Source organism: Nyctereutes procyonoides, unplaced genomic scaffold (genome assembly GCF_905146905.1).
Source record: "Nyctereutes procyonoides isolate TBG_1078 unplaced genomic scaffold, NYPRO_anot_genome, whole genome shotgun sequence".
In the NCBI taxonomy this organism is placed as follows: Eukaryota; Metazoa; Chordata; class Mammalia; order Carnivora; family Canidae; genus Nyctereutes; species Nyctereutes procyonoides.
Window position 1 is genome coordinate 36,943,722 of NW_026575159.1, and position 27,671 is coordinate 36,971,392.

The window sequence follows — 27,671 nt, forward strand, 5'->3', positions numbered from 1 at the left end:
GAATGCAGTTGCCAGAGTAACTCAAGTAAGGGGCTCAGATTTGATAAATAGAAAAGTAATATAAGGTATGTAAAGTTGTATAATATTCTATAAATAAGATTGTATGGAATGAGGAAAAAAGAGATCTTGAAACCCAATACTACTACCAAATAGCTCCTGTAATTCTAAGTTTTCTTATATGTAAATTAAAGGTATTAATGCTAGCCCTTTCAGTTTCACAGGAATGATATAAGATATAAATGATGAAGGGAAAAGAAGCCTTTTTTAAAATTCAAAATTAGTATGTAAAGATGTGGTACTGTGCTGGTAAAGAGGACAGTATAATTATATCTAGTACTACAACAAACTTTTTAAAAAAGGTTTAAAACAGATATATGGGTTAACATAGAATGTGTTTCATGTACATCACATTTTATTTAAACATTTTCAGAGTGTTTTCACCTTTATAATGTAGCGCTCACCTCTGTGCTAAGTCCTGCTGACATTTTCAGTATTTCACCATAGGTAACAGCAGCATCCTTGCTGAATGGTCGCTATCCTTTATGTACAGATGTTGACTCATCTGGAGTGAATGTACTATAAGGAGAATTGGGATTTTAATTTACTAAGCAGGGAGGCAAATTATGTAATTAGCTGATAAGCAGTTAAGCAGAAAAGTAGCAGAAGTAATCTTGTAGGGAATCACATAAGACTTATAAATATTTCTGTGACACAATTTCTGAAGTTAAGAATTCTATATTGTGAACAGACTTACTGAATTAAATTTCATGAAAAATGAACACTGAAACCTGAAGTTTTTCCATTGTTTTTGAGAGTTTTACCTTTATTTTTAGAATCCATTTTTTATTTTCTTTTAACAGTTTATCTTTTGGGGTCCCTGGGTGGCTCAGTTGGTTAAGTGTCTGACTTTCATTCAGGTCCTGATCTCAGGGTCCTGGGCTCTGTGCTCAATGGAGAGTCCCTCTCCCTCTCCTCCTGCCTCTCCCTCCATTCATGTTCTCTCTGTTTCTCTCTTAAATGAATTAATAAAATCTTTAGAAATAAAACTGGTTTACTTAGGGCCACATTTTGAGGAAAAACTGGAGATTTCTTTCATCAAACAATTATAAAACACTAAAAACTATTCTTCATAGGCCAGAATTTACAGGGAGAGGAAACTAGTAATTCATTGGCCTGAAATGCACCATCATTAATGACTACATACAGTGTTCTAGAGTAGACATTGAAAAGGGGAATCTGTAATTAAGATCCACCCCAGTGGTTCCTGGAGGAATCACTGAAGATTTTGCAAAGACTTGGAGGGAAACATTTGCACTCATTCTGATTTTTTTTTTATCTTATCCTACCTTCTCCCAGAGATCAGAAAATGATGAGAAATGCAATTGTTTTGGAGCTCAATGTCACAGAATTCTGATCCTGAAAACTAAGGGCTCAAGTTCTTATGAATGTGTTTGCCTTTGTGTGTTCTATTAGCATTATTTAGGACAATTGATATTTTCTAAATAGATGACAATAAGTTAGTACAGGAAACTCATGATGGCAATTAATTTTGATTTTGTATAGCAGATGTTTGCTCAGTGCCAAATAAACCTGTTCATATTACCCATGTCTTAATGTACCCTATCTATTATTTACATGTGAGCACATGCACCACTGAGAAAAGGAATAGCAAGGGCATGGCAGGGGTATATCAAGACATCTGGTGAGGTGATTGCTTACAAAATCAAAATTCTTGGCTGCAACTCAAGATAGAAAATAATTTAGGAACAAGACCTTCTCTCTGTCTTCCTCTGTCTTCCTTGCCTTGCATTTAAGACTACACTGTAATTTCACTGGTTATCAGTGCAGGTATCATATTTGTTTTGATTAAACACATTAGGAGAATGTGAGACAATAAAATTAATATTTATTTTCTTATTCTAAATATTATCATTGTAATAAGCATGCATAACTCACCAAACACTTGGTAGCATTTATACATAAATTATTCATAATTTAAGAATTCAGGGGATCCCTGGGTGGCTCAGTGGTTTAGCGCCTGCCTTCGGCCCAGGGCATGGTCCTGGAGTCCCGGGACCGGGTCCTGCATCAGGCTCCCTGCATGGAGCCTGCTTCTCTCTCTGCCTGTGTCTCTGCCTCTTTCTCTCTGTCTGTCATGAATGGATAAATAAAATCTTAAAAAAAAATTCAATTTCTAACTATTTACTGCAGTTTGGTGGGTTCCCTTCTGTGTGGGTTACAATTATAACTTGGGTGTAACCTAGTTCAATCCAGCAATGGAATCTAGAGCTTACACATCAGAAACTATAGATGAATATAGGTGGAAATATCAAAGAGATGATTTTTTAAAATAAAAACCTTAAGGGAATTATAAAGGAAGGATAATAAAAAGTTAATATGCTGACCTTAATTATTTCTCATTTCTTTCTCCCAGCTGCTAGCTATTTCTTCCACCTGGTATAACTATCTCAGAATTTCTTCAAGTCCAGGCCAAAATGATTTTTTTTCACCCCACTTAAAACAGAAGCACAAAGAAAGACCAATTAAGCATTTTTTGTTTCTTTAAAAATTAATTTCTAATAACATTTATGGACCCCAATATGTAGAGAATCTTGTGCTCAGTACTATGATAGGCACAAAGACACCATCCTTATCTCTTGGAGGATATGATGCAAACATAAGTATGCAAACTCAAGTATGATACAGACAGTGCTATCTGCAAAAAAGAAGTTATTGTTATCAAGAAAGGAACTTTTATTTTGATAATAGACCACAAAGATTTGAGGACAAGGAATTTACATTTAATCTTGGGTAGGGAAAGTAAAGTAAAATAAATTTGGGTGGAAGAGAGGACAAATAGGGCTTAAATATTACACTGCTTGCAGAAGCCAAATCCTAGTTGAATATTTGTAGCACTGCATTGAACTTCTCTGCATATAACCTAGGTATTGGTTATCCAGAAAATAAGCTGTGTCAACTAAAGACAGCTGGAACAGAAATTAAAAAAAAATAAACTAAACTAAAAACTCTTAGGCTAAGTCCTACCAGTTAAAAATTTTGTCCTAGATTAATTCCATCGTTAGAATAGAAGCCTCATTTAATTTAATCTTCCCTTTAGAATATTGCTGATTTGAATTATGAATTACCAAAGTAGTCAATCATGATAGCAAAATTTTGGGGAAAATGTACATTTTTCATTAAATTGAGAGACATTATATTCTCCAGACACTTGCTTTTCTCACAAAGCATTAGATCTTATGATAGGTTTTTAGACTTTTTGCCTGTATGTTTTAACTCTACACATATATCTTTAATTTATGGACTTCAGACTGCTTTATTATTAGTAGAGTTAAGAGTGTACCTAAATTTTCAATTTGTTTTGAGTCAATTGGAAACACTTAATTCAATCAGAGGATGTGAATATTACATCATCTTTAAAGTTTTATTAGCTTATCCAAAGTGGGGATGCAATGCAATATATTTTAAAGTAGCCTTTCTAACAGCATGACAATCCTTTATTATATGGTATTTTGAATATTCTAAGTTATAAAATTATAATTGGTTTGTAGGGGGTAGTGATTATTCACTTCACTGAAAAGTCATTATGCAAGCAATTTTGACCCTTTATTATAACTGATCCAAAAAGGCTAATCTTGACTGTGACATACAGATTTGTAAAAGTTGCTTCAATATGATATAGGCTTAAAAAGTCTTTTTTATTTTATTATTATTTTTATTTTTTTCATTTTACCAAAGTGCTGGCAAATGGCAATTTTGAATCTAGCAGAAGTGAATCACTTTAACATTGCTGAGGCATTTCATGTTCTGTGCTGTGATTTTTTAATCTCCCAAAATGGAAAGAGATTCAGTGAATATTTAGTCTGGCAGGAGTGACTACAGAAAGGCACTCTTAGTGAAATTGATGGAGACCTATACTATCAGTTGTATTTCCATTGAAATTCAGAGCATAGATAGGAGCATCAACATACATATCTTTCCATATAAAGCAACTGTCATCCTATTACTTTTCAAAATCTGGTTTTGATAATTCTCTTACTCTTCATGAGAATAATGATAAAAATGTTCTTATTTGCCGTGCTGTTTAATTAAAAAAATTTAGAATTTGCATTATGAATATTTAAATATTTTATTTGAAAAATGACTATATTGAAAACTTTTGGTTTCTGGTTCTACATATAAGGACCTTGGAAGTTGCCATTCAACTCTAACAACAAGTAAAAATCTGAATATACTGAAAGATCAACTTCTTAGGATCTACAGAGAGATAAGGAAACAAGGCAAACCATGGCCTCCACCAACAGAGAGAAAATCAGGCAAATACAGGGATTCGTGGCTTTGTGGCTTACCAGAATGAAGACTCACTAGCAGAAATCTCTGTAGAAACAGTGTTAGATTGGGTAGGAAAACCAGAACTATAATTTAAGGATTAGTTTAGGCTCAATGTTGACAGCTCTGAAAGTTAAAAACACAAGGGGACCCAGTAATAGAGGGCCCCACAATTTTATGAGATTCTTTTTTTAAGATTTTATTTATTTATTCATGAGAGACACAGAATGAGAGAGAGAGAGAGGCAGAGACACAGGCAGAGGGAGAAAGAGGCTCCATGGAGGGAGCCTGACATGGGACTCAATCCCGGGTCTCCAGGATCAGGCCCTGGGATGAAGGCGGCGCTAAACCACTGAGCCACCCAGGCTGCCCAACTTTATGAGATTTATTTCCAAGAGCTCTATCAGGTTCTTGCAGTATATATGTGGGAAAAATCCCCTCATGTCCTGGCAGAGGGAAGGGAAAGAATCATTTCTAAATACCCTAGAGTACTCTGTTCTTAATAAGGCCTGCTCTTGGGGAAAACTAGTTAACCAGAGCCTATTCTCCTGGAGTTTTATCAAAAAATAATTGACGTGGGGAAAGGGAACTATCCAACTTCATTCAGCTCTAGCGTCCTGAATGGGAAAAGGGAAATTCCTAACTCCATCCCACACTAAGCACTTTTTTCCATGTAAGGGAGAATCAGAAACTGAGAAATTTTTGTGAAGTTCACAGTTCAGAGGCATAAGTTCCCTAAAAGACTAAAATATATTCTTAGAACTATAGGGTGCTTTCCCTCATCCAACATCTTACTATGTTACTAAAAGTCCAGCAGTTTCTTTTACCTAGTACATAATGTCTAGCTATCAAGAAAAAATTACAAGGCATACCAAAAATGAAAATCTGAATTTTAGGAGACAAAGCAAGCATCAAAAGCAGATATGGCAAAGATATTTGAATTGTCAAACCAGGAGTTTAAAACAACTTTGATTAATATGCTGAGGGCTCTAATGGATAAAGTAGATAACTTGCAAGAACAAATGGGCAGTATAAGCAGAGAATAGAAATTTTAGGAAAAAAAAACAGAAAGAAATGCTGGAGCTAAAAAACACTGTAAAGAAATGAAGACTGCCTTTGATGAGTTAGTTCATTAGTAATTGGACACAACTAAGGCAAGAATCTCTGGGCTTGAGGATATCTTATTAAAAATCTCCAAAACTGAAAAGCAAATAGAACAAATAATGAAGGAAAAAAATAGAACAGGATATCCAAATACTGTGGAACAACTACAAAAGATGTGACATGCATAGAATACAAATATTATAAGGAAGATGACAGAAAGAGATAGGAGAATTTAAAAAAAAAATAATGACTGCAAACTTCCCTAAATTAATCTCAGAAACAAACTTCAGATCTAGGATGCTTAGAGAGCATATTTATTTTTGTTTCAAGTTTTATTTAAATTCTAGTTAGTTAACATATAGGGTAATATTGGTTTCAGTAGAATTTACTAATTCATCACTTACATACAACACCCACTGCTCATCACAAGTGCCCTCCTTAATACCCATCCCCATTTAGCCCATCTCCCATCCACCTCCCTTCATCTACCCTCAGTTTGTTCTCCACAGTTAAGAATCTCTTAGGATTTGTTTCTCTCTTTTTTCCTACTTCCTCTATTTTCATCTGTTTTATTTCTTAAATTTCACATGTGGGTGAAATCATATGGTATTTATCTTTCTCTGTCTGACTGTTTTTTGGCCTACCATAGTACACTCTACATCCATCCAAATCATTGCAAATAGCAAGATTTATTTTTTCATGGCTGAGTAATATTTCTGTGTGCGTGTGTGTATGCATACCACCTCTTCTTTATCCATTCATCCAGTTGATGGACATTGCAGCTCTTTCCATAATTTGGATATTGTTGATAATGCTGCTATAAACATCATGGTACATGTTATCCTTTGCATCAGTATTTTTGTATCTTTTAGGTAAATATCCAGGACAATTGATGGATCACAGGGTAGTTCTATCTGTAAAAGTTTTATAATAAATTTATTTTTTATTGGTGTTCAATTTGCCAACATACAGAATAACACCCAGTGCTCATCCCGTCAAGTGCCCCCCTCAGTGCCCATCACCCATTCACCCCCACCCCCCGCCCTCCTCCCATTCCACCACCCCTAGTTCGTTTCCCAGAGTTAGGAGTCTTTATGTTCTGTCTCCCTTTCTGATATTTCCCACATATTACTTCTCCCTTCCCTTATATTCCCTTTCACTATTATTTATATTCCCCAAATGAATGAGGACATATAATGTTTGTCCTTCTCTGATTGACATACTTCACTCACCATACTACCCTCCAGTTCCATCCACGTTGAAGCAAATGGTGGGTATTTGGCATTTCTAATGGCTGAGTAATATTCCATTGTATACATAACCACAACTTCTTTATCCATTCATCTTTCGATGGACACCAAGGCTCCTTCCACATTTTGGCTATTGTGGACATTGCTGCTAGAAACATCGGGGTGCAGGTGTCCCGGCGTTTCATTGCATCTGTATCTTTGGGGAAAATCCCCAACAGTGCAATTGCAGGGTCATAGGGCAGATCTATTTTTAACTCTTTGAGGAACCTCCACACAGTTTTCCAGAGTGGCTGCACCAGTTCGCATTCCCACCAACAGTGTAAGAGGGTTCCCTTTTCTCCACATCCTCTCCAACATTTCTGGTTTCCTGCCTTGTTAATTTTCCCCATTCTCACTGGTGTGAGGTGGGATCTCATTGTGCTTTTGATTTGTATTTCCCTGATGGCAAGTGATGCAGAGCATTTTCTCATGTGCATGTTGGCCATGTCTATGTCTTCCTCTGTGAGATTTCTGTTCATGTCTTTTGCCCATTTCATGATTGGATTGTTTGTTTCTTTGGTGTTGAGTTTAAGAAGTTCTTTATAGATCTTGGAAACTAGCCCTTGATCTGATAGGTCATTTGCAAATATCTTCTCCCATTCTGTAGGTTGTCTTTTAGTTTTGTTGACTGTATCCTTTGCTATGCAAAAGCTTCTTATCTTGATGAAGTCACAATAGTTCATTTTTGCTTTTGTTTCTTTTGCCTTCTTGGATGTATCTTGCAAGAAGTTACTGTGGCTGAGTTCAAAAAGGGTGTTGCCTGTGTTCTTGTCTAGGATTTTGATGGAATCTCTCACATTTAGATCTTTCGTCCATTTTGAGTTTATCTTTGTGTATGGTGCAAGAGAGTGGTCTAGTTTCATTCTTCTGCATGTGGATGTCCAGTTTTCCCAGCACCATTTATTGAAGAGACTGTCGTTCTTCTAATGGATAGTCTTTCCTCCTTTATCGAATATTAGTTGACCATAAAGTTGAGGGTCCACATCTGGGTTCTCTCTTCTGTTCCATTGATCTATGTGTCTATTTTTGTGCCAATACCACACTGTCTTGATGACCACAGCTTTGTAGTACAATCTGACATCTGGCATTGTGATGCCCCCAGATATGGTTTTCTTTTTTAAAATTTCCCTGGCTATTCAGGGTCTTTTCTGATACCACACAAATCTTAAAATAATTTGTTCCAACTCTCTGAAGAAAGTCCATGGTATTTTGATAGGGATTGCATTAAATGTGTAAATTGCCCTGGGTAACATTGACATTTTCACAATATTAATTCTGCCAATCCATGAGCATGGAATATTTTTCCATCTCTTTGTGTCTTCCTCAATTTCCTTCAGAAGTGTTCTATAGTTTTTAGGGTAAAGATCCTTTACCTCTTTGGTTAGGTTTATTCCTAGATATCTTATGCTTTCGGGTGCAATTGTAAATGGGATTGACTCCTTAATTTCTCTTTCTTCAGTCTCATTGTTAGTGTATAGAAATGCCACTGATTTCTTGGCATTGATTTTGTATCCTGCCATGCTACCAAATTGCTGTATGAGTTCTAGCAATCTTGGGGTGGAGGCTTTTGGGTTTTCTATGTCGAGGATCATGTCATCGGCGAAGAGGGAGAGTTTGACTTCTTCTTTGCCAATTTGAATGCCTTTAATGTCTTTTTGTTGTCTGATTGCTGAGGCTAGGACTTCCAGTACTATGTTGAATAGCAGTGGTGAGAGTGGACATCCCTGTCTTGTTCCTGATCTTAGGGGAAAGGCTCCCAGTGCTTCCCCATTGAGAATGATATTTGCTGTGGGCTTTTCGTAGATGGCTTTTAAGATGTTGAGGAATGTTCCCTCTATCCCTACACTCTGAAGAGTTTTGATCTGGAATGGATGCTGTATTTTGTCAAATGGTTTCTCTGCATCTATTGGGAGGATCATGTGGTTCTTGGTTTTTCTCTTGCTGATATGATGAATCACACTGATTGTTTTACGAGTGTTGAACCAGCCTTGTGTCCTGGGGATAAATCCTACTTGGTCGTGGTGAATAATTTTCTTAATGTGTTGTTGGATCCTATTGGCTAGGATCTTGTTGAGAATTTTTGCATCCATGTTCATCAGGGATATTGGTCTGTAATTCTCCTTTTTGGTGGGGTCTTTGTCTGGTTTTGGAATTAAGGTGATTTGGCCTCATAGAATGAATTTGGAAGTACTCCATCTCTTTCTATCTTTCCAAACAGCTTTAGTAGAATAGGTATGATTTCTTCTTTAAACGTTTGATAGAATTCCCCTGGGAAGCCATCTGGCCCTGGACTCTTGTGTCTTGGGAGGTTTTTGATGACTGCTTCAATTTCCTCCCTGGTTATTGGCCTGTTCAGGTTTTCTATTTCTTCCTGTTCCATTTTTGGTAGTTTGTGGCTTTCCAGGAATGTGTCCATTTCTTCTAGATTGCCTAATTTATTGGCGTAGAGCTATTCATAATATGTTTTTCAAGTCGTTTGTATTTCCTTGGTGTTGGTAGTGATCTCTCCTTTCTCATCCATGATTTTATTAATTTGAGTCTTCTCTCGCTTCTTTTTAATAAGGCTGGCTAATGGTTTATCTATCTTATTAATTCTTTCAAAGAACCAACTCCTGATTCTGTTGATCTGTTCCACAGTTCTTCTGGTCTCAATTTCGTTGAGTTCTGCTCGAATTTTAAGTAATCTCTTCTTCTGCTGGGCATAGGGTCCATTTGCTGTTTTTTTCTCTAGCTCCTTTATGTGTAAGGTTAGCTTTTGTATTTGAGTTCTTTCCAGTTTTTGAATGGATGCTTGTATTGCGATGTATTTCCCCCTCAGGACTGCTTTTGCTGCATCCCAAAGATTTTGAACAGTTGTATCTTCATTCTCATTAGTTTCCATGAATCTTTTTCATTCTTCCTTAATTTCCTGGTTGACCCTTTCATCTTTTAGCAGGATGGTACTTAACCTCCACGTGTTTGATGTCCTTCCAAACTTCTTGTTGTGATTTAGTTCTAATTTCAAGGTGTTATGGTCTGAGAATATGCAGGGGATGATCCCAATCTTTTGGTATCGGTTCAGACCCGAATTGTGACCCATTATGTGCTCTATTCTGGAGAAAGTTCCATGTGCACTTGAGAAGAATGTGTATTCAGTTGAGTTTGGATGTAAAGTTCTGTAGATATCTGTGAAATCTATCTGGTCCAGTGTACCATTTAAATCTCTCGTTTCTTTGGAGATGTTGTGCTTAGAAGACCTATCGAGGGTAGAAAGAGCTAGATTGAAGTCACCAAGTATAAGTGTATTATTATCTAAGTATTTCTTCACTTTGGTTAATAATTGGTTTAAGTATTTGGCTGCTCCCACATTCGGGGCATATATATTGAGGATTGTTAAGTGCTCTTGTTGGATAGATCCTTTAAGTATGAGATAGTGTCCCTCTTCATCTCTCACTGTAGTCTTCGGGGTAAATTTTAGTTTATCTGATATAAGGATGGCTACCCCTGCTTTCTTTTGAGAACCATTTGAATGGTAAATGGTTCTCCAACCTTTTATTTTCAGGTTGTAGGTGTCCTTCTGTCTAAAATGAGTCTCTTGTCAACAGCAAATAGATGGGTCCTGCTTTTTTTATCCCTAAAATTCTATACTCAGGAAATTTTTCCATCAAAAATAAAGGAAAAGTAAATACTTTTCAGATAAACATAATTCTAGAGAATTTTTGCCAGTAGACATACCTAGTAAGAAATATTAAATGAAGTATTTTAGAGAGAAGGAAAAGCATATAGGCAAAAACCTCAGATCTATAAAGAAAAATAATTAAAGAAGGACTAAGTGAAGGTAAGATAATTTTTTTTATTTTTCTTATATATACCCTACATATATAAGCATATATAATCAAATACATTGTTGTTATTTTTATATGCTTCTGTGTGCTATATATAAGTGAAATGAATGAAGCAATGACTCAAAAAATAGAAGTTAAGATTATCTATTATTGTAAGGTACTGACACTACCTTTGAAGTAATATAGCATTATTTTAATGTAGACTTGCATTAGTTGCAAATGTGTATTGCAAACTCTACATCACTATAAAGTGTAGAATAAATAAATAAAAGCAATATGTGAAGAAAGAAGAGAAAATTATATAAAATGCTTGATTAAAACCTCACAAGGCAGAAAAAAATAGAAGGCAAAATAAGAACAAAGGGAAAAGCAACAAATAGAAAACAATAAAAAATATGATTGATAGTAATCTAAATATATCCAATAATTACTTTGAATGTCAATGATCTAAATGCATAAATTAAAAGACAGAAATTTTCAGAGTGGTTCACAAAACAATGCCCAACTATATGTTGTCTATAAGAAACCCACTTTATTTTTTTAAGATTTTATTTATTCATGAGAGACATAGAGAGAGAGGCAGAGACATAGGCAGAGAGAGAAGCAGGCTCCATGCAGGGAACCTGATGTGGGACTCGATCCCAGGACTCCAGGATCATTCCCTGAGCCAAAAGCATATGCTCAACTACTGAGCCACCCAGGAGTCCCAAGAAACCTACTTTAAATAAAAAGGCATAAAAATTAAAAATAAATAGGTGGGAAAAAATATGCCATGCTAACACTGATCAAAAGAAAGCAGAAGTAGCTATGTTAACTTCAGACAGTGCAGACTTCAAAGCAAGGAAAATTATAAGGGACATAAAGTAATCAGGGACATTATATAATGATAAATAGGTCAATTCTTTATAAAAATTAATAATCCTTTATATGCATATACACACTGGAGTGTTAATCTATATCTATGTGAGTCAAAACTGAGCTGCAAAGAGAAAAATATTAATTCGCTAGCAGAGTTCAACAGCCCTCTATCAGAAAAGGACAAATCCAGCAGCCAGAAAATCAGTAGGGACACAATTGAACTCAATAACACCATAAGTCAACTAGATATAATGTACATCTATAGTCTACTTCATTCAACAATAGCAAAATGTATCTTGCTCATACATTCTCAAGCTCATATGGAACATTCACCATAATAGACTATATAATGAGTTATAAATCACACCTTAACAAATTAAAAAAGAAATGATACCATACCTATTTTTATTTATTTTTAAAATCTTTGTTTAAATTCCAATTAGTTAACATACAGTGTAATATTAGTTTCAGGTGTACAATATAGTGATTTAGCACTTTCATACAAGACCAGTGCTTATCACAATTGTACTCCTTAATCCCTATCACCTATTTCACCCATCCTCACACCCACCGCCTCCCTGATAACCATCAATTTGTCCTCTATAGTTAAGAGTCTGTTTCTTGGTTTGCCTATCTCTCTTTTTTTCCCTTTGCTTGTTTTGTTTCTTAAATTTCATGTATGACTGAAATCCACAATGCAATTAAACTAGAAATAAGTAACAGAAAGATAACTGGAAAAATCCCCAAATATGTGGAGATCAAACAACATATTTCTTAATAATACATGGTTCAAAGAATAAATCTCAAGAAAAATTAAAAAATAGTTTGAACTAATTGAAAATAAAAACACAATTTATCACAACTTGTGGGATACAGCAAAAGGAGTGCTTAGGAGGAAAGTTTATGGCATAGAATGCATATATTATAAAAGAAGAAAGATCTAAAATCAATGATCTTAAATTTCCAACTTAGGAAACTAGAAAAAGAAGAGTAAATTAAATCCAAAGTAAGTAGAAGAAAAGAAACAATAAGAATTAGAGCAGAAATTAGTGCAGTTGAAAACAGAAAATCTATAATATATTCAATAAAACCAAAAGTTGGCTTTTTGAAATCATTAATAAAATAGGTTTGTGTCTATCCAGGCTAAGAAAAAAAAAGAGAGAAGATATATATTATTGGCATAAATGAAAGAAGAGACCTCAGTATACTCCATGGACATTAAATGGATAATGAAGACATGCTCTGAGCAACTCTCTGCCAACAAATTATATAACTTGGATGAAATAGACCAGTTTCTTAAAAGTCATAAACTACCAAAATTCACATAAAAGAAATAGACAATCTGAATATGTCTATAGCTCTTAAAGAGATTGAAACAATAATTAATCTCCCTAAAGAGAGAGCACCAAGGCCAGATGGGCTCACTAGTGAATTCTTCTAAATATTTAAAGAAGAAATGAAACCAGTTCTCTTTTATAATCCCTTTTAGGGGATAGAAGTGGAGAGAATACTTGCTTACTTATTCTGAGGCCAGCATTACTATAAAACAAAACCAAAGAAATACATTACACAAAAAAGAAACTGCAGACTAATTTCTTTCATGATTATAGATGCAAAAATCCTCAACCAAATATTATCAAATCAATTCCAAAAATTTAAAAAAGAATCACCTGCCATTACCAATGTGATTTATCCAGATATGCAAGGATCGTTCAACATTTATAAATCAATTAAGGTAATCTGTCATATCAACAGGTTAAAACAGAAAAACTACTGATCATATCAGTAGGTGCATCAAAAGCATTTGGCAAAAATCAAACACGCGTTTATGACAAAAAGTCTCAGTAAACTAGGAATGGAGGGAAACTTTCTATACTTGGTAAAGACTATAAAAACCTACAAGTAACATCATACTTAATTGTGAGAAATCTGAAGCTTTTCTGCTAAGATCAGGAACAAGACAAGGATATTATCCTCTCTCACTATTATTTTTCAACATCTCTTTCTTCGATTCTATCAAGTAGTATTTTTATATTAAAATTAATTAAATTTTATTAAATTAATTTTGTAATAATAGCATTATTTCCCTTTCACTACTGAAATGTGAATATTTAAACTATTATGAAATGCTTATGTAAAAATCAATGGACATTCTTTCTTAGCCTATCTTTAGTCATCCTTTATGCATGAATGCTGTATAGCCAGTTAGGAGGGCCTCGGGGCTTACTCAGCATCCCTGTGTCTACACCCTTATGATGAAAACTGTAGGAGGAATACAAGTAGTTTTCTGCCATTTAGTTCTCATGAGAAGAGCAAGGAAATTATGACATAAAGTTCAATATTCAATGGCCTTTCCCCCATATCTTTCTTATATTTTCAAAATAACAATTTATGCCAAGGAATTCATTTTAATCTAAAATGTTTATATTCAAATCTATGTTTTTCTTTACCTATGAGTCAGAATGATAATGCAGCAATCTCTGCTTCCATTCTAGTTTTAAAATTATGAACCATTTGTTTATTATGAAGAGATTCTATTTCAAAAAACTACTTTTAAGAAATATTAGAATTTTGTGCAAATAGGAACTTCTTTCTCCTTTTTATTTATTTATTATTATTATTATTTTTTTTTTTTAGAGAGAGAATGTGGTGGGTGGGGGAGGCAGAAGGAGAGAGAAAATCTTAAGCAGGTCCATGTCCAGCACAGAGCCTGATGCAGATCTTGAACTCAAGACCCTGAGATTATGAGTCGGAGTTGAAATCAAGAGTTAGTCTCTCTTGCTGACAGTCTTTCTTTTTTTTTTTTTATTTATTTTTTATTTTTGTTTATTTTTTTATTTTTTGCTGACAGTCTTTCAACTAAAAAGTTATGAGATTGACAAAGAGAAAGGTAAACACACATGCCTGGAAACTGGCATTGTCCCTTCTCCTAAATCTTTATTTCAGAGAGTTTGCAGGACAGTGAGGAAGTTTTTCATTTTTTTTTAAGTCCTGGTCTAGACGGTCTTAGGCAGATTTAATGTTTTTGAGTCTCAGAGATAGGCCCTTCTCAGTGATCTGCCCCTTTTGCAGTGTTGGGTTATCACTAATCATCTGGGTTCAGGACAATTTATTGTCTCTGCTCCAGGGGTTACAGGTTCCCGTATCCCGTCACTTCATCTTTTCCTTCCCTCAACAACAGTGGTTCTTGATCTGTGCCCATGAGAAAAAGTTTGCAGTTCCACACTCAAGGGCATAAGAGTTTTCATTTCTTTTCTTTTATTGTCCTTCATTCCTTTCATCCTTCTCGCCTTCCTTCCTTTCCTTTTTTTTAATTTTTTTAAATTTATTTATTTGTGAGAGACACAGAGAGAGGCAGAGAAATAGACAGGGAGAAGCAGGCTCCCCACGGGTAGCCTGATGTGGGATTCCCTCCCAGGACCCTGGAATCATGACCTGAGCTAAAAGCAGATGCTCAACTGATGAACCACCCAGATGGCCTCCTTTTTTTTTTTTTTTTTTCCTTTCAGGGAAAAGGTTTGAGCAGAGTTCCTGTCTTTTCCACACAAGCACACCTTCCTCTCCCAGACCTGTACCACTGAGAAACACTGTCTGACTCTGCATCCTACACTCATATTTCTTATGAGTAGCCAGTGAAAGTCCATGAAGTAGAACCTGAGAGTGGCGCAAACCCTGTTTTTGTCTTTGGCTCCCTCAGGTTCTGTACCATCATGAAAGACAATATTTAGCTGTTAGCAATTAATGAAAAAAAAATCTGAATTCTTATTCATTTGCATTGCAGCCCAGTGTGTTTTGGTGTCACAATTGTGCCAGTTTTCTCATCTAACCAAAGACTGGTACCTCTAAGGCTATTTGGGTGTCCTGCAACCGTAAGTCTCTGATGGGTTCAAGACAAATTTTGATTTTGAGATTATCTGTTTCTTACTGGTTGTTAGATTTGAAGGAACACTTTTTCCCACTTCCTATATCCTAAGAGTAAATGAGAAGTAACCTTTTAGATATATTTTAAAGTCCTTAATTGCAGTTTCCAGATGGCATACATTTGTCATTTGAACTTTGGAGGAACATTTGGAGTTTAAGTGCCTCTTCAGGACACCAAGAAAGAATTGACATTTATTTAAGGAAGCAGACATCATGAAATCATTCCCAAGAATAATTTTGGTTTGCCTTTATACTCAACATGAAAAATGGTCTTAAAGTCTACACAGCTTGCCCCTCAGGTAGGCTTAATATTTCTTAACATCTGAGCCACTGTTTAATTGAACTTTCTCCAATGTCAACATCTAAAAAAAGTTGCAACTGGAAATTATAGCATATTATAGGAGGAATCAAAACTAGTATTGCTATTTGAGTTCCACTTTTACCAGTTATTATAAGACAAGTCTCCTAACTTTTCTCATCCTCCACAATATAGGTAATAATTTCTATTTCTAGAGGTGTAGAAAGGATGATAATTGAATACATGACCAAGAATGATAAAATGTAAAGTGCTATAAAATAGTATTTTTTTGACATAAGATATATGGAAAATTTTTACTCCAAATCTATTTCAGGAGAGCAAAAAAGTAAAAGTTATATGAAACAACATTGGTGGGTGAGTTTCTTTTTTTATTATTAATCAGTTCAATTATATCACTAGTTATTATCTTCATGATGAATACTTCCACAGAAATAAAACACTAATGTTTTGGTGTGATCATTTTTTTTAAGCATAAAGAAAAATTTTCAGTTATAAAACTGGTATTGAAGAGAAACTTTCCAATTATACCAATATTTTTTTTTAAATTTACCTGAGAGATAGAGATGAAGACCTCATATCTCTCTCTTTTTTTTTATTTATTTATGATAGAGAGAGAGAGAGAGAGGCAGAGACATAGGGAGAGGGAGAAGCAGGCTCCATGCACTGGGAGCCCGATGTGGGATTCGATCCCGGGTCTCCAGGATCGCGCCCTGGGCCAAAGGCAGGCGCCAAACCGCTGCGCCACCCAGGGATCCCATATACCAATATTTTGAAGAGAAAATCATTCAAAGTATAAAATGTTAACTTACCTTCCTTATGCCAGGAACTATTATATACAGGGACTTGAAAGGAAACATGAGATCTCTTGAATTTCAATGTTGGAACTGTAAACAAAAGTGAGAATAAGGTTAAAGGAACCAAGAAGTAATGGTAAACAATTCAGAGATTATTGAAAATGGCTACACCTTAATACTCCTTAGGTTTGAAGAAGCAAAAGGAGAAAGCAATAATCTATATCTGCTGAGAGCTTTAGCCTTGAAACAGCAGCCATGATACAGGAGCTCTGGTCTTAGATAGAAGATTGGGATCATTGCCAAACTATAGGCCCTAGTGACCCCAAGGGAATAAGCAAACCACCTGTTTTTTCTTTCATGTTATAATGTCCTGTGAGTGAATCCCATTGGATTAAAGCAAAGGGAAGCCAGGGATCAACAGGCTACAGGTAAAAAAGTGAGCAAAAGTCAGGCTCCTGTAGTACAAAACAGGGCAGAAAAGGACAAAGAGTGGATCTGGACAGGTACACAAAAAAATATCTAGCTTGCTATGTTTATTAGTTACTATTTCTTGTTCACCTTCAGCTGCTCAGTATGCACTGCTAATTATCTATGAGCCATCTTTTCTCTAGTAAACTAAGGAAACATTTTTAGTCTAGTCTACATTTTAGGTTAATGAAGACTTTGAGATCTCCTGCTGTCTCAACTGGGAGCCATAGTCCAGTCTACTCTCCCACTTCCACCCCAGTTCATCTGCTAAGGATACTGGATAACTTATTTGGCACCTTTGCAAAAGTCTCTTTTTCATAGGTCTCCATGATATGGGCATTTAGGATAGTAATGCAGAAAAAAAGGACTATTCCTGCCACTAGTCATCTATTTGTGACTGTTTTGAATACCTCCCTATTTTTAGAGGACTAAGCCCTTTATAAATTTGTCTTTAATGATTTTCCTATCCACATTGTCATCTGGTTCATTTCCAAAGCTGTTTAAGAAAAAAGGTAAAGATCTAATGAGTCGGATTCTCTTCTTTTGGCATTGAATGTACATACAGGTGATGCTGTGTGGTATATGTGGGAGTTTGTGCCATCATACTGTGCCTACTTTGGGATACATGTCTGCTGTTGGATCATCACTCCATGGAAATATATTTAAAGAAAGCAAACTAACCATTTTCAGTAGCACATAGGAAAATAAAGACGAAGAGACATAATGGAATAAGACATCTGACTGGAAAATAAATAAGAGGAAAAAGTATCATTATGGCACCAAAAGGTAAGTTGAAATATTAGATCCATACATCCCACTAAAATTTGGATTAGTATTTTTCACAGAGCAGTAAGCATTTTCCTAAAGGAATATACTTAAATATGGCCCTTGAACAAATGAATGTAAAAGCACTTTCTTTGTCCTGAGTCAAACTTACTTTGCTTTTTTAACACCATAAGGAAAAGACAGCTTGGATTTCAAACTGATTCTTAAAGCAGTAGAGCTGTATAAATCTTTATGTAAAAGATCTTATGTCTCATTTAATTTTGAAATGGTACAGTTAATAATCAGAACCCTGTTTATTAAAACTATAAACTGAATCGTATAAAATCTGTGCTTGACAAGAATTCTGTTTAAAAAATATTCATGTGGAATATTTCCCAGATTATCCATCTGTGTTTCTAATTTATTCCACTAAGGATAAAAATGTCAGGATTGTAGGGTAGGAATAATGACTGAATTCATGAGCAGTGGTTAGACTAAATTTGATATGAAATAATTATGGTGGATGCCCCTTCAAAAAAATCTGGCTGTAAATGTATTTAGCTAAAAATAGAATTTTGGAGTTAAGCTATCTAGAAGCAAAACATGCAGAATATTATTTTATGAATTACAAAATACAACAGGGTGAAAGGATCATCATTTGAAATGACTGCTCCTACAGGCAGCAAAAACAGGTAGCAAAAACATCAGGTGGAAGGAATCATGAATTACCAGTTTCTAATACAATTTGAGGCTAATAAAGTACTGTAATAAATACTGTAAGTCCTTCATGAAGTATATAAAGTTATATAGAAGAAAAAATTCTGGCTTCATCACTACTCTAATATAAATCAAGAGTTTCTATTTATATCTGCAAACCATGATGACAAAAATCAGTGTAACCTGTTTTAAACTATAACTGCATCTAATTTTAATGAACTTCATGAATGGGGTTTAGTGCCTGGAGATTATCTGGATATGTAGTTTTACCTATGATAAAGCCTCATAGCATGTGAACTAAGCCTCTTGATGTTCTATTAGGGAGTACTTAAGACAACTTAGCTTTTGTAATTGTGTTTGAGCGTTTAGGACACCTTTGGTGACCTGTTTCCAAGAAAGTTTGATGAAATAATATGATTAAATATCTCTAAGAATATTTCTGAAATATACACTTGATTTATATCTTCTGAAACACTTAGTTTAAAGTCTACCTATTAGGGAAAGAAATATGTTATTTTAAAGCTCGTTAACCATAGTGCAAGTAAGAACACATAAAGCAATTAAAATATGTTTAGTTCAGTGCACCTGTAAGTAGAAAATGTTTCAAGCATACTCTTATGTGCTTTTGGTGGGATAACAATAAGAGAATCACATTAAATTATCTAATTTTTATTCATGCATGTCTTGGTAGGAACAGGGATTGAATTAATTGTCCATAGATTTTTCAATTGGATCTAGAAGAGAAGGCCTGTACAAATTGGTCCCAAAAGAATCAAAACTACTATTATAGAATCATAGTTACAGTTTACTTGAATATACCATATATAAAAACTGTTGTGTTTTTTATATAAGAAATATTTGCCTATCGAGTCCATTCTGTTCTCATTTTTGTTACCTCATTATGCTTTTCAATCAGTGAATTCAAGAGGTAAAAAATTTTGTTTTTTCCTTTTCATCATTATTTTAATATGTAAATGTTTTAACTTTAAGATTGAAAAGTATTTATTTTGTAATATTCAAGTACAGCATAGACAGAGATTAGGAAAATATTTTCGGAATATCATAATAAAATCAATTTAAGTAAAATAATCTTAATGAGGATTTTAAAACTACATAACTATAAGTCAGCTTATCTGGATCTTGGAGTGAATTTGTCTGGCTGTAAGGGATTATGGTCAGTTACCTTGGTCACAATAAAGATATAATGAATTGTTACATAATATAAATTATTTAATATACATGGGTGTGTGTATATATATTAAATATATATGTTTATATGTTTGTATATTAAATATATGTGCATAGATTTATATGTATATATTAAAAAGACACATGTATTTGTTATACACGATCATAAAATAAGTTTTCTTTATAAAATTAATAATCAGCCATTTTTCTGGTTTTCAAAATGTGCAAAGTCAGATCTGTCATAAAACAACTTGACCATTAATACCAAGTTTAAACAAACAAAAATGCTTTATGTAAGAATTGATGTTATCTTTATATATCATTGAAAGTTCATGGCTTTTTTCCACAGATCTTCCAATGTTAGGAAATTTTGCATTATTACAGCTTGGAAGTCAGTTATCATTTATTAAAAAAAAAAAACAAAAAAAGCTCTGTGGGAGCAAAACCACTAACAGTGGAAGGGGCAACAGAAGTAATTGCTCAGAATAATTGTCTTTGTGATAATACTTGGCATGATCATGAATGTGAGTACTTACGGCAACGCTTAATTGTTGCCTCTAGGGACATCATTTTACTTCTGGGAAAGAAAAAAAATATCTTTTCAAGGTAATATTCCAAAAATACAGGGAAGGTTAACCAATTAATTGGGAAATTGGGAAAAGAAAGAAATACTGAGTACCAATAGAAAATTCAGAGATAATTTATTTTATATATTCATTTACTGTGAAACATCTTAAAAGATGGAATGTTGGGATATTTATATCTTCCAATCTAATTAAAACAATTCCATAAGTCACATATAGAAATTTACCTCACATTTGCATGAAATGTTATGAAGAATGCAGAATCAAGAAAATCAAGTTGGTCTTTGAAGAGTCACATGCTAACAAAGTTATCATTTAAGGTACATTATTTTTACTGTAGTTACCTTATTTATTCTTCAAATTTAGTGATGTGTGTCCCAGAACTTAAGACACTTTGTCCTGAGTCTAAAGATAGCACACCAGAAGAAAACAAAAATCCGTGTTTCTAAAAATCCAGGTTGAGAAACATTTATGTAGATGTGTGACTAGGATGATCAGTGTATGTGGACTGGTTTGAAAAAAGTAAATCGCATCCTGAATGCATATAAAGATATGTGGAAAACCTAAAGATCTCTGATAGAATCTGTAAGGTTTATAAGACAATAAGGATGGGAATTACATGATATAAAAATATAAAATGACATGGTGTTATAACTGGAGATACTTAATACATTGGTCCTACTTCCTTTCTCTTAATCATCATGTCAGAAATAGAATGGTCAACAAATATTCATAGTCTCTCCTACATTTTTCAACTTCCATGTGATTGGCTGAGAAGTATGATGTGATAAATTTTGACAATGAGTTATGGATAGAATGATGTATATTAATTACAGACCAAGGCAAAAAAGAGCTGGTACACACATCTCCAGTTGTTTCTTCTTCTGTTTCATAGATCCAGGTGACTAGATGTTTGCAGAAGGTGCATGTGTAAGAAAGTGAAGCATATTTCAGACTGGTGTCCTGTGTGACTCTGTGGAATACAGCCTCCATCCAAAATTGTGATGGATAAGTAGAATGATAAAGACCTAAATATTTGTTGTGTTAATCCCCTGCAATTTTAGAATTTCTTTTTTTACTGAGACAAAACTTATCCTATACTTACTAAAATATAGATGAAGAAATAGTAATGGAGAAAATAGAGATATTATTTATCTTTTCTCAGTTAAGATTATCAGGTAATCAGGAAAAATATTTTCAAGGACAACCTTAGTCTATTTTTCCACATCAAATAATATTTTACCATTTTTTAAGAATGAAAAGTTTTAAAAATTAAACATCTTTGCTAGCCACAGATGACTTACTATAATGACTTTTTGTTTCGTGCTTTGGAGTATTTTTACTGGTATTCAACTCTTTACCAAATTCTTCTCTAAAATCAATTACTTTGTTCACAGTCACTTTTATTAAAATAATCCTAGATTCTAATTTTTTAGGAAAACATGGAAAAGTAAAGTCAGGTCATAACCTCTGTAGGAAATAAGAAATCTTCATTAATAAACAATTAAATATTAATTAATATTATTAATAATGTATTGTTTATAAATTATCAATAATTTATAAAAAGTATATATTGGCTTCTAGTTATTACTTCAGAAACATAAGATACATGTTCTTTAGGAAACATGAGATATTAAAGATACTCATAGCAGCAGCACTGAAGTCAAATGATTTCATAAATATTTGCTATAGTTTTCTACTCTGCCTAAAATAAATGGCTTTTGAAAATAATAGTTGAAGTGAGGCTAAGGTGTTTAATCATTCTGAAAACCTATTTACTGTGTACATATCACATAGCAATAGAGATGATTTCTATTATAGCTCAAACCAAAACACAATTAGAAACAAATAGTTTTCTTCCCTGTGAGAGTTTGAAATCCATGCTACCCCTTCATTTCTTGAGATTTCTTCCTGTGTAGGGGGTGAATTTTCTAGGGCTAGTGTGTAAGAAAAATTACTGGGATCCCCTGCAGCCAGCAAGTCAAGCAATCTGATATCCTTGAAAAGACAGTGAAAATGAGTTCCGTAATGAAACCTATTCCTGGGGATTGGTGGTGACTATCATAGACTACACAAATGGTTGCTGCTTTCCTTGGAGATTCAGGGTAGAAGCTATTCTATATGCCTTCAGTGGAGTTAACCCGCTTGTCTAGATTTTGTAATGCAAGGTAATACCTAAACAAACAAGATCTTAAGTAAAGAATGGATATAATTTCTATGTAAATTAGATATCATTGCATGATATTCATGGTTTTTTTGTTGTGTATAACTAAAGAATTGTGTATTCAGCAATAATAATGGAATGATCAATAAAGATGTCCTGCACTTTGACCAAAATTGGTCTATAAATAGATGTAAGTTAAATAGGTCGTTTTTATCACAAACTAAATTTGATGCACACTGCAAAAGTAATGCGTATCTTGCTATACTCATGAGAAAGTATTTTTGAAGGTTTGTGGTATTGAAGGTATGGCGGGATCTCATTTAAAAAAAAATTCCTTAATGATTTCAAGATCTAACAAAAGCAAAATCAGCAAATAACTCATACAATTAAAGTTTTCTTAAATATTATAGCTGTGCCTTATGATTAGTGAAATTCAAAATACTTATTAGGGTTTCTTCATTCCTCAAAAAGGTTTTGGGTTTGGCAGAAATTAATTTGTAATTTAAATTAAAGATAAGCTTTGATGACTCACAAAAGTCTGAATGTTCTTTTTATCAGCTTACTTGATAGTAAATCAAGATTTGGGTATGTTTTTCTTTTGAACCTTCTTCCTCAAGTGTTTTCCTTTCATGTAAGACACTTTCCTCAAGTCTTGTGCCAAATTTGGGTTGGCATTTTAAAAATGACTCTGTGTTGAAATCTTAATTGTGACATTTCTCCACAAAATGTGTTATTAAAAAGCAGTAGAGAAAAAAGTTTTATGGTGTTCACAGTAACATATTATTTAATATTGAAAAACAATATCTTAATTTTTTATGCTATATTTGTTTGAATCAAAGTTCCATGGGTGGAATATAGCTCCCTTTCTTTGAGTTATTCTAAACACATTTTCATAATTTTCCCACACATAGTACCATTATGCCCAGGGCACTGGTTCATGGACATTTGAGAAAACATTGAATAAACCCAGATCTCACTCCCCTATCTCACAACATGCCCACTCTTACCTATATACTAGGATTCCAGTCAATTCTCTCCTCTTACCAATCCCTAGTGGAAGGTAAAACTCTAGAATGGGAAAACAGATTTACAGAGGTGGAATATTATAATAGCATATCAGTATATTTAACTAAAAATATTCCTCCGTTGGGGAGCCTGGGTGGCTCAGCCTGTTAAGACCCAAACATTTGATTTATGTTCAGATCATGATCTTAAGGGATGGGATTGAGCCCTGCATCAGGCTCTTAGACTCAGCACTATGGCTTGCCCTCTCACACCCCCTGCTTGCGCTCACACTGGCTTTCTCTCTCTCTCTCTCTCTCTCAAATAAATAAATAAATAAATAAATAAATAAATAAATAAATAAATAAACCTTTTTAAAATAGGCCTATATTAACTAAATTAAACTTGTTATGAACTCATTGTATTCCTTGTTTTAATGTTTTTTAATTGAAGTTCGATTTGCCAACATATAGTATGACACCCAGTGCTCATCCCATCAAGTGCCCTCCTCAGTGCCTGTCACCCAGCGACCCCATCGCCCCGTATACCTCCCCTTCCACTATCTCTTGTTTGTTTTCCAGAGTTAGGAGTCTCTCATGGTTTGTCTCCCTCTCTAATTTTTCCCACTCATTTTCCCTTCTTTCCCCTATAATGCCTTTCACTATTTCTTACATTCCTCATATGAGTGAAACCATATGATGATTGTCCTTCTCCAATTGACTTACTTCACTCAGCATAATACCCTCCAGTCCCATCCACATTGAAGCAAATGGTGGGTATTCATCCTTTCTAATAGTTGAGTAATATTCCACTGTATATATAGACCACATCTTCTTTATCCATTCATCTTTCTTTTCTTTTTTTTAAAGACTTTATTTATTCATGAGAGACATACAGAGAGAGAGAGAGAGAGAGAGAGAGAGAGAGAGAGAGAGAGGCTCAGAGACATAGGCAGAGGGAGAAGCAGGATCCATGCAGGGAGCCTGACGTGGAACTTGATTCCAGGTCTCCAGATCAGGCCCTAGGATGAAGGTGGCGCTAAGCCGCCGAGCCACCTGGGCTGCCAGTCCATTCATTTTTCGATGGACATCGAGGCTTCTTCCACAGTTTGGCTCTTGTGGACACTGCTGCTGTGAACATTGGGGTGCAGGTGTCTCCCAGTGTTCCACTGCATCTGTATCTTTGGGGTAATGCCCTGTAGGGCAATTGCTGGGTCATAGGGTAGCTCTGTTTTTAACTCTTTGAGGAACCTCCACACTGTTTTCCAGAGTGGCTACACCAGTTCACATTCCCACCAACAGTGCAAGAGGGTTCCCCTTTCTCCACATCCTCTCCAACATTTGTGGTTTCCCGTCTTGTTATTTTCACCATTCTCACTGGTGTGAGGTGGTATCTCGTTGTGCTTTTGATTTGTATTTCCCTGATGGCCAGTGATGCAGAACATTTTCTCATGTGCTTGTTTTGGCCATGTGTAGCTCTTTGGTGAAATTTCTGTTCATGTCTTTTGCCCATTTCACAATTGGATTTTTTGTTTTTTGGGGTGTTGAGTTTAATAAGTTCTTTATAGATCTTGGATACTGGCCCTTTATCTGATATGTCATTTGCAAATATCTTCTCCCTTTCTGTAGGTTGTCTTTTATTTTGTTGACTGTTTCTTTTGCTGTGCAGAAGCTTTTTTTTTATTAATATTATATTTTATTTTTATTTTTTTAAGATTTTTTTAATTTTTTATTTTTTTAATAAATTAATTTTTATTGGTGTTCAATTTACCAACATACAGAATAACACCCAGTGCTCATCCCGTCAAGTGTCCCCCTCCGTGCCCGTCACCCATTCACCCCCACCCCCCGCCCTCCTCCCCTTCCACCACCCCTAGTTCATTTCCCAGAGTTAGAAGTCTTTATGTTCTGTGTCCCTTTCTGATATCTCCCACACATTTCTTCTCCCTTCCCTTATATTCCCCTTCACTATTATTCATATTCCCCAAATGAATGAGAACATACACTGTTTGTCCTTCTCCGATTGACTTACTTCACTCAGCATAATACCCTCCAGTTCCATCCACGTTGAAGCAAATGGTGGGTATTTGTTGTTTCTAATGGCTGAGTAATATTCCATTGTATACATAAACCACATCTTCTTTATCCATTCATCTTTCGATGGGCACCGAGGCTCCTTCCACAGTTTGGCTATTGTGGACATGGCTGCTAGAAACATCGGGGTGCAGGTGCCTGGGTGGCGCAGTGGTTTGTGCAGAAGCTTTTTATCTAGATTAAGTCCCATTAGTTCATTTTTGCTTTTGTTTCCTTTCCTTCCATAGATTTATCTTGCAAGAAGTTCCTGTGGCCAAGTTCACAAAGGGTGTTGCCGGTGTTCTCTTCTAGGATTTTGATAGATTCTTGTCTCACATTTAGATCCTACAACCATCTTGAGTGTATGTTGTGTCTGATGTAAGGGAATGGTATAGTTTCATTCTTCTGCACGTGACTGTCCAATTTTCCCAGAACCATTTATTGAAGAGACTTTTTTCCAGTGGATAGTCTTTCCTGCTTTGTCGAATATTAGCTGACCATAGAGTTGAGGGCCCTGTTCTGGGTTCTCTATTTTGTTCCATTGATCTGTGTGTCTCTTTTTGTGCCACTACCACAGTATCTTGATGATCACAGCGTTGTAGTACAACTTGAAATATGGCATTGTGATACCCCAGCTCTGGTTTTCTTTTACAATATTCCCCTGGCTATTAAGGTCTTTTCTGATTCCATACCTCTTGAGCTTGAATCCAAGGATTTTGATAAGGATTACATTGAATGAATACATTGCCCTGGGTAACATATACATTTTCACAATATTAATTCTTCCAATCCATGAACATGGAATGTTTTTCCATCTCGTTGTGTCTTCCTCAATTTCTTTCAGAAGTGTTCTATAGGTTTTAGGGTATAGATTCTTTAACTCTTTGGTTAGGTTTATTCCTAGGTATTTAGGGTTTTGAGTGCCATTGTAAATAGGATGGATTCCTTGATTTCTCTTTCTTCAGTCTCATTGTTGGTATATAGAAATGCCACTGATTTCTGTGCACTGATTTTGTATCCTGCCACACTGCCAAATTGCTGTATGAGTTCTAGCACTCTTGGGTTTTCTATGTATAGTATCAGGTCATCTGCAAGAGGGAGAGTTTGACTTCTTCCTTGCCAATTTGAATGCCTTGTATTTCTTTTTGTTGCCTGATTGCTGAGGCTAGGACTTCTAGTACTATGTTGAATAGCAGTGGTGAGAGTGGAATCCCTGTCATGTTCCTGATCTTGGGGGAAAAGTTCTTAGTTTTTCTCCATGGAGAATGATATTTGCTGTGGGCTTTTCATAGATGACTTTTAAGATGCTGAGGAATGTTCCCTCTATCCCTATACTCTGAAGAGTTTTGATCAGGAATGGATTCTGTATTTTGTCAAATGCTTTCTCTGCATCTATTGAGAGGATCATATTCTTGTTTTTTTTTCTTCTTGATGTGATCTATCCCATGGATTGTTTTATGAGTGTTGAACCAACCTTGTATCTTGGGGATAAATCCCACTTGGTCATGGTGAATAATCCTCTTAATGTACTGTTGGATCCTATTGGCTAGTATCTTGTTGAGAATTTTTGCATCCATGTTCATCAGGGATATTGGTTTATAATTGTCCTTTTTGGTGGTGTCTTTTTCTGGTTTTGGAATCAAGGTGATGATGGCCCCATAAAAAAAAAAATTTGGAAGCTCCATCCCTTTCTATTCTTCAGAGAAGCTTTAGTAGAATAGGTATTGTTTCTTCCTTAAACTTTTGATAGAATCCCCTGGGAAGCCATGTGTTCCAGGACCTATGTGTCTTGAGAGGTTTTTGACAACTGCTTCAATTTCCTCACTGATTATTGGCCTATTCGAGTTTTCAATTTATTCCTGTTCCAGTTTTGGTAATTTTTGGCTTTGTAGAAATGGATCCATTTCTTCTAGATTGCCTAATTTATTGGCATATATCTGCTCATAATATGTTTTTATAATCGTTTGTATTTCCTTGGTATTGGTGGTGATCTCTCCTCTTTCATTCATTATTTTGTTAATTTGGGTCTTTACTCTTTTGTTTTTAATAAAGCTGGCTAAGGGTTTATCTATCTTATTAATTCTTTCAAAGAACTAACTCCTGTTTTTGTTGATCTATTCTACAGTTCTTCTGGTCTCTATTTCATTGAGTTCTGCTTGAATTTTTATTACCTCTCTTCTGTTTGGTGTAGGTTTTACTTGCTGTTCTTTCTCCAGTTCCCTTAGGTGCGAGATTAGCTTCTGTATTTGAGTTTT